The following is a 7,500-nucleotide window of genomic DNA, read 5'->3' as shown; positions in this document are numbered from 1 at the left end:
TCTGCTCTGCTCCTTCCTGGAGGTGAGCTGGAGCCTGACAGTGCAGTGCACGGTACCTGGATAACTTGTGCTCTGCTCCGGCCTGTGAGTGCAGGGAGGCTGTGTGTGTGTGCGTGCAGTCTTCTCTGCTCCAGACTGAAAGGAGAGCTCCTTCTGTGTCTGCTGGCGGGCTGAGAGTGCATGAAACCTGCATAACTTGTGCTCTTTCTCCTTCCTGGAGGTGAGCTCGGGCCTGAGAGTGCAGTCTGCTCCGCTCCAGACTGAAAGCAGAGCTCCTTCTGTGTCTGCTGGCGGGCTGAGAGTGCATGAAACCTGCATAACTTGTGCTCTTTCTCCTTCCTGGAGGTGAGCTCGGGCCTGAGAGTGCAGTGCACGGTACCTGCATAACTTGTGTGCTGTGCCCCGGGCTGAGTGTGCATGATACCTGGACAACTTGTGCTGTCCTCCGGCCTGTGAGTGCAGGGAGGCTGTTTGGTGCAGTCTGCTGAGCTCCTGCCTGAAGGTGAGCTGGAGCCTGACAGTGCAGTGCACGGTACCTGGATAACTTGTGCTCTGCTCCGGCCTGTGAGTGCAGGGAGGCTGTGTGTGTGTGCAGTCTTCTCTGCTCCAGACTGAAAGGAGAGCTCCTTCTGTGTCTGCTGGCGGGCTGAGAGTGCATGAAACCTGTATAACTTCTGCCCTGCTCCTTCCTGGAGGTGAGCTGCAGCCCTAGAGTGCAGGGAGGATGTGTGTGTGCGTGTGTGCAGTCTTCTCTGCTCCAGACTGAAAGCAGAGCGCCTTCTGTGTCTGCTGGCGGGCTGAGAGTGCATGAAACCTGCATAACTTGTGCTCTTTCTCCTTCCTGGAGGTGAGCTGGAGCCTGGGAGTGCACGTGAGGCTGTGCACCTGGATGAGAGCGCAGGGAGAGAGAGAGAGAGAGAGAGAGAAAGAGAGAGAGAGAGAGAGAGAGAGAGAGAGAGAGAGAGAGAGAGAGAGAGAGAGAGAGAGACACTGTGTGTGTGTGTGTGTGTGTGTGTGTGTGTGTGTGTGTGTGTGTGTGTGTGTGTGTGTGTGTGTGTGTGTGTGTGCACACGCGCACTTGTGTGTGAGTGAGTGCGTGTGTATGTATGTGTGTCTGTGTGTGTGAGAGGGAGAGATACACAGACAGAGACATTGTGTGTGTCTGTGTGCGTCTGTGTGTGCCTGTGTGTGTCTGTCTGTGTGTGTCAGGGTACTGCATTTGTGACAATGTGGTCAGTAAACAGTAGCCGGTGTACCAGGGGCGTGAAACTGCGGCCGGGGTACCAGGGGCACGAAGCTGCTGCCGGGGTACCACGGGCCGCAAAGCTCGAGCCGGTGTACCAGGGGCGCGAGGCGAAAAAAAATGGCAAAGTACAAACAGGGGGCCGAGAAACACACTTCTCTCAGCGCCTGTCAGCCCGATTTCAGAAACCTGGGTTTTAAGAGGCTGCGAGCTCCAGGCAGAGGACGGCGGCGCTCCTCTCAGCCCTGCCCGGGATCAGGCACTGTTCTGGGACTGACGTGGTGCGCTGCAGCCTGTGTGTGTCCCGGTTCTCCTGTGAGAAGAAAAAAAATTGCAAAGTACAAACAGGGGACAGAGATCTCTGTCCCCTGCTTTCGCCAAACACACTTCTCTCAGGCCGTTCCAGCCCGATTTCAGAAACCCGGGTTTTAAGAGGCTGCGAGCTCCAGGCAGAGGACGGCGGCGCTCCTCTCAGCCCTGCCCGGGATCAGGCACTGTTCTGGGACTGACGTGGTGCGCTGCAGCCTGTGTGTGTCCCGGTTCTCCTGTGAGAAGAAAAAAAATTGCAAAGTAGAAACAGGGGACAGAGATCTCTGTCCCCTGCTTTCGCCAAACACACTTCTCTCAGGCCGTTCCAGCCCGATTTCAGAAACCCGGGTTTTAAGAGGCTGCGAGCTCCAGGCAGAGGACGGCGGCGCTCCTCTCAGCCCTGCCCGGGATCAGGCACTGTTCTGGGACTGACGTGGTGCGCTGCAGCCTGTGTGTGTCCCGGTTCTCCAGTGAGAAGAAAAACATGGCAAAGTACAAACAGGGGACAGAGATCTCTGTCCCCTGCTTTCGCCAAACACACTTCTCTCAGCGCCTGTCAGCCCGATTTCAGAAACCTGGGTTTTAAGAGGCTGTGAGCTCCAGGCAGAGGACGGCGGCGCTCCTCTCAGCCCTGCCCGGGATCAGGCACTGTTCTGGGACTGACGTGGTGCGCTGCAGCCTGTGTGTGTCCCGGTTCTCCTGTGAGAAGAAAAAAAAAATTGCAAAGTACAAACAGGGGACAGAGATCTCTGTCCCCTGCTTTCGCCAAACACACTTCTCTCAGGCCGTTCCAGCCCGATTTCAGAAACCCGGGTTTTAAGAGGCTGCGAGCTCCAGGCAGAGGACGGCGGCGCTCCTCTCAGCCCTGCCCGGGATCAGGCACTGTTCTGGGACTGACGTGGTGCGCTGCAGCCTGTGTGTGTCCCGGTTCTCCAGTGAGAAGAAAAACATGGCAAAGTACAAACAGGGGACAGAGATCTCTGTCCCCTGCTTTCGCCAAACACACTTCTCTCAGGCCGTTCCAGCCCGATTTCAGAAACCCGGGTTTTAAGAGGCTGCGAGCTCCAGGCAGAGGACGGCGGCGCTCCTCTCAGCCCTGCCCGGGATCAGGCACTGTTCTGGGACTGACGTGGTGCGCTGCAGCCTGTGTGAGTCCCGGTTCTCCTGTGAGAAGAAAAAAAATTGCAAAGTACAAACAGGGGACAGAGATCTCTGTCCCCTGCTTTCGCCAAACACACTTCTCTCAGGCCGTTCCAGCCCGATTTCAGAAACCCGGGTTTTAAGAGGCTGCGAGCTCCAGGCAGAGGACGGCGGCGCTCCTCTCAGCCCTGCCCGGGATCAGGCACTGTTCTGGGACTGACGTGGTGCGCTGCAGCCTGTGTGTGTCCCGGTTCTCCAGTGAGAAGAAAAACATGGCAAAGTACAAACAGGGGACAGAGATCTCTGTCCCCTGCTTTCGCCAAACACACTTCTCTCAGCGCCTGTCAGCCCGATTTCAGAAACCTGGGTTTTAAGAGGCTGTGAGCTCCAGGCAGAGGACGGCGGCGCTCCTCTCAGCCCTGCCCGGGATCAGGCACTGTTCTGGGACTGACGTGGTGCGCTGCAGCCTGTGTGTGTCCCGGTTCTCCTGTGAGAAGAAAAAAAATTGCAAAGTACAAACAGGGGACAGAGATCTCTGTCCCCTGCTTTCGCCAAACACACTTCTCTCAGGCCGTTCCAGCCCGATTTCAGAAACCTGGGTTTTAAGAGGCTGCGAGCTCCAGGCAGAGGACGGCGGCGCTCCTCTCAGCCCTGCCCGGGATCAGGCACTGTTCTGGGACTGACGTGGTGCGCAGCAGCCTGTGTGTGTCCCGGTTCTCCTGTGAGAGGAAAAAAAAAGGCAAAGTACAAACAGGGGGTAGAGAACTGGTTTCCCTGCTTTCGCCATATCGACTTCGTTCAGGCCGTTCCAGCCCGATTTCAGAAACCCGGGTTTTAAGAGGCTGTGAGCTCCAGGCAGAGGACGGCGGCGCTCCTCTCAGCCCTGCCCGGGATCAGGCACTGTTCTGGGACTGACGTGGTGCTGTGCAGCCTGTGTGTGTCCCGGTTCTCCTGTGAGAGGAAAAAATGGCAAAGTACAAACAGGGGGCAGAGAACTGGTTTCCCTGCTTTCGCCATATCGACTTCGTTCAGGCCGTTCCAGCCCGATTTCAGAAACCCGGGTTTTAAGAGGCTGCGAGCTCCAGGCAGAGGACGGCGGCGCTCCTCTCAGCCCTGCCCGGGATCAGGCACTGTTCTGGGACTGACGTGGTGCGCTGCAGCCTGTGTGTGTCCCGGTTCTCCAGTGAGAAGAAAAACATGGCAAAGTACAAACAGGGGACAGAGATCTCTGTCCCCTGCTTTCGCCAAACACACTTCTCTCAGCGCCTGTCAGCCCGATTTCAGAAACCTGGGTTTTAAGAGGCTGTGAGCTCCAGGCAGAGGACGGCGGCGCTCCTCTCAGCCCTGCCCGGGATCAGGCACTGTTCTGGGACTGACGTGGTGCGCTGCAGCCTGTGTGAGTCCCGGTTCTCCTGTGAGAAGAAAAAAAATTGCAAAGTACAAACAGGGGGTAGAGAACTGGTTTCCCTGCTTTCGCCATATCGACTTCGTTCAGGCCGTTCCAGCCCGATTTCAGAAACCCGGGTTTTAAGAGGCTGTGAGCTCCAGGCAGAGGACGGCGGCGCTCCTCTCAGCCCTGCCCGGGATCAGGCACTGTTCTGGGACTGACGTGGTGCTGTGCAGCCTGTGTGTGTCCCGGTTCTCCTGTGAGAGGAAAAAAAAGGCAAAGTACAAACAGGGGGCAGAGAACTGGTTTCCCTGCTTTCGCCATATCGACTTCGTTCAGGCCGTTCCAGCCCGATTTCAGAAACCCGGGTTTTAAGAGGCTGTGAGCTCCAGGCAGAGGACGGCGGCGCTCCTCTCAGCCCTGCCCGGGATCAGGCACTGTTCTGGGATTGACGTGGTGCTGTGCAGCCTGTGTGTGTCCCGGTTCTCCTGTGAGAGGAAAAAAAGGCAAAGTACAAACAGGGGGCAGAGAACTGGTTTCCCTGCTTTCGCCATATCGACTTCGTTCAGGCCGTTCCAGCCCGATTTCAGAAACCCGGGTTTTAAGAGGCTGTGAGCTCCAGGCAGAGGACGGCGGCGCTCCTCTCAGCCCTGCCCGGGATCAGGCACTGTTCTGGGACTGACGTGGTGCGCTGCAGCCTGTGTGTGTCCCGGTTCTCCTGTGAGAGGAAAAAATGGCAAAGTACAAACAGGGGACAGAGATCTCTGTCCCCTGCTTTCGCCAAACACACTTCTCTCAGGCCGTTCCAGCCCGATTTCAGAAACCCGGGTTTTAAGAGGCTGTGAGCTCCAGGCAGAGGACGGCGGCGCTCCTCTCAGCCCTGCCCGGGATCAGGCACTGTTCTGGGACTGACGTGGTGCTGTGCAGCCTGTGTGTGTCCCGGTTCTCCTGTGAGAGGAAAAAATGGCAAAGTACAAACAGGGGGCAGAGAACTGGTTTCCCTGCTTTCGCCATATCGACTTCGTTCAGGCCGTTCCAGCCCGATTTCAGAAACCCGGGTTTTAAGAGGCTGTGAGCTCCAGGCAGAGGACGGCGGCGCTCCTCTCAGCCCTGCCCGGGATCAGGCACTGTTCTGGGACTGACGTGGTGCGCTGCAGCCTGTGTGTGTCCCGGTTCTCCTGTGAGAGGAAAAAATGGCAAAGTACAAACAGGGGGCAGAGAACTGGTTTCCCTGCTTTCGCCATATCGACTTCGTTCAGGCCGTTCCAGCCCGATTTCAGAAACCCGGGTTTTAAGAGGCTGCGAGCTCCAGGCAGAGGACGGCGGCGCTCCTCTCAGCCCTGCCCGGGATCAGGCACTGTTCTGGGACTGACGTGGTGCGCTGCAGCCTGTGTGTGTCCCGGTTCTCCAGTGAGAAGAAAAACATGGCAAAGTACAAACAGGGGACAGAGATCTCTGTCCCCTGCTTTCGCCAAACACACTTCTCTCAGCGCCTGTCAGCCCGATTTCAGAAACCTGGGTTTTAAGAGGCTGTGAGCTCCAGGCAGAGGACGGCGGCGCTCCTCTCAGCCCTGCCCGGGATCAGGCACTGTTCTGGGACTGACGTGGTGCGCTGCAGCCTGTGTGAGTCCCGGTTCTCCTGTGAGAAGAAAAAAAATTGCAAAGTACAAACAGGGGACAGAGATCTCTGTCCCCTGCTTTCGCCAAACACACTTCTCTCAGGCCGTTCCAGCCCGATTTCAGAAACCTGGGTTTTAAGAGGCTGCGAGCTCCAGGCAGAGGACGGCGGCGCTCCTCTCAGCCCTGCCCGGGATCAGGCACTGTTCTGGGACTGACGTGGTGCGCAGCAGCCTGTGTGTGTCCCGGTTCTCCTGTGAGAGGAAAAAAAAAGGCAAAGTACAAACAGGGGGTAGAGAACTGGTTTCCCTGCTTTCGCCATATCGACTTCGTTCAGGCCGTTCCAGCCCGATTTCAGAAACCCGGGTTTTAAGAGGCTGTGAGCTCCAGGCAGAGGACGGCGGCGCTCCTCTCAGCCCTGCCCGGGATCAGGCACTGTTCTGGGACTGACGTGGTGCTGTGCAGCCTGTGTGTGTCCCGGTTCTCCTGTGAGAGGAAAAAAAAGGCAAAGTACAAACAGGGGGCAGAGAACTGGTTTCCCTGCTTTCGCCATATCGACTTCGTTCAGGCCGTTCCAGCCCGATTTCAGAAACCCGGGTTTTAAGAGGCTGTGAGCTCCAGGCAGAGGACGGCGGCGCTCCTCTCAGCCCTGCCCGGGATCAGGCACTGTTCTGGGATTGACGTGGTGCTGTGCAGCCTGTGTGTGTCCCGGTTCTCCTGTGAGAGGAAAAAAAGGCAAAGTACAAACAGGGGGCAGAGAACTGGTTTCCCTGCTTTCGCCATATCGACTTCGTTCAGGCCGTTCCAGCCCGATTTCAGAAACCCGGGTTTTAAGAGGCTGTGAGCTCCAGGCAGAGGACGGCGGCGCTCCTCTCAGCCCTGCCCGGGATCAGGCACTGTTCTGGGACTGACGTGGTGCGCTGCAGCCTGTGTGTGTCCCGGTTCTCCTGTGAGAGGAAAAAATGGCAAAGTACAAACAGGGGACAGAGATCTCTGTCCCCTGCTTTCGCCAAACACACTTCTCTCAGGCCGTTCCAGCCCGATTTCAGAAACCCGGGTTTTAAGAGGCTGTGAGCTCCAGGCAGAGGACGGCGGCGCTCCTCTCAGCCCTGCCCGGGATCAGGCACTGTTCTGGGACTGACGTGGTGCTGTGCAGCCTGTGTGTGTCCCGGTTCTCCTGTGAGAGGAAAAAATGGCAAAGTACAAACAGGGGGCAGAGAACTGGTTTCCCTGCTTTCGCCATATCGACTTCGTTCAGGCCGTTCCAGCCCGATTTCAGAAACCCGGGTTTTAAGAGGCTGTGAGCTCCAGGCAGAGGACGGCGGCGCTCCTCTCAGCCCTGCCCGGGATCAGGCACTGTTCTGGGACTGACGTGGTGCGCTGCAGCCTGTGTGTGTCCCGGTTCTCCTGTGAGAGGAAAAAATGGCAAAGTACAAACAGGGGGCAGAGAACTGGTTTCCCTGCTTTCGCCATATCGACTTCGTTCAGGCCGTTCCAGCCCGATTTCAGAAACCCGGTTTTCAAAAATTTTCTGAGCTCCAGACAGAGGACGGCGGCGCTCCTCTGAGCCCAGTCCGGGTTCGGCTCACTGTGTCGTGACTTTCTCGTGAGCGCGTACTGTCCCGGTTCTCATGGGAGAAGACGAAACAAACAAACAAACAACAAAAAAAAAAAAAAAAATGGCAAAGTACAAACTTGCCAAGGGAGAGGCTGGCGACCCTCCCGCCTTGCCCGACCCCGGGCACAGGGCAATGTTGTCGGTCGGATTTGGTGTCGGTTGTCCGTTTCGAATCATTTGTCCGAA

The sequence above is a fragment of the Lampetra planeri genome, unplaced genomic scaffold (genome assembly GCF_965212315.1).
Source record: "Lampetra planeri unplaced genomic scaffold, kcLamPlan1.2.h2 scaffold_1297, whole genome shotgun sequence".
Lineage (NCBI taxonomy): Eukaryota > Metazoa > Chordata > Hyperoartia > Petromyzontiformes > Petromyzontidae > Lampetra > Lampetra planeri.
This window is presented reverse-complemented; position numbering follows the sequence as displayed.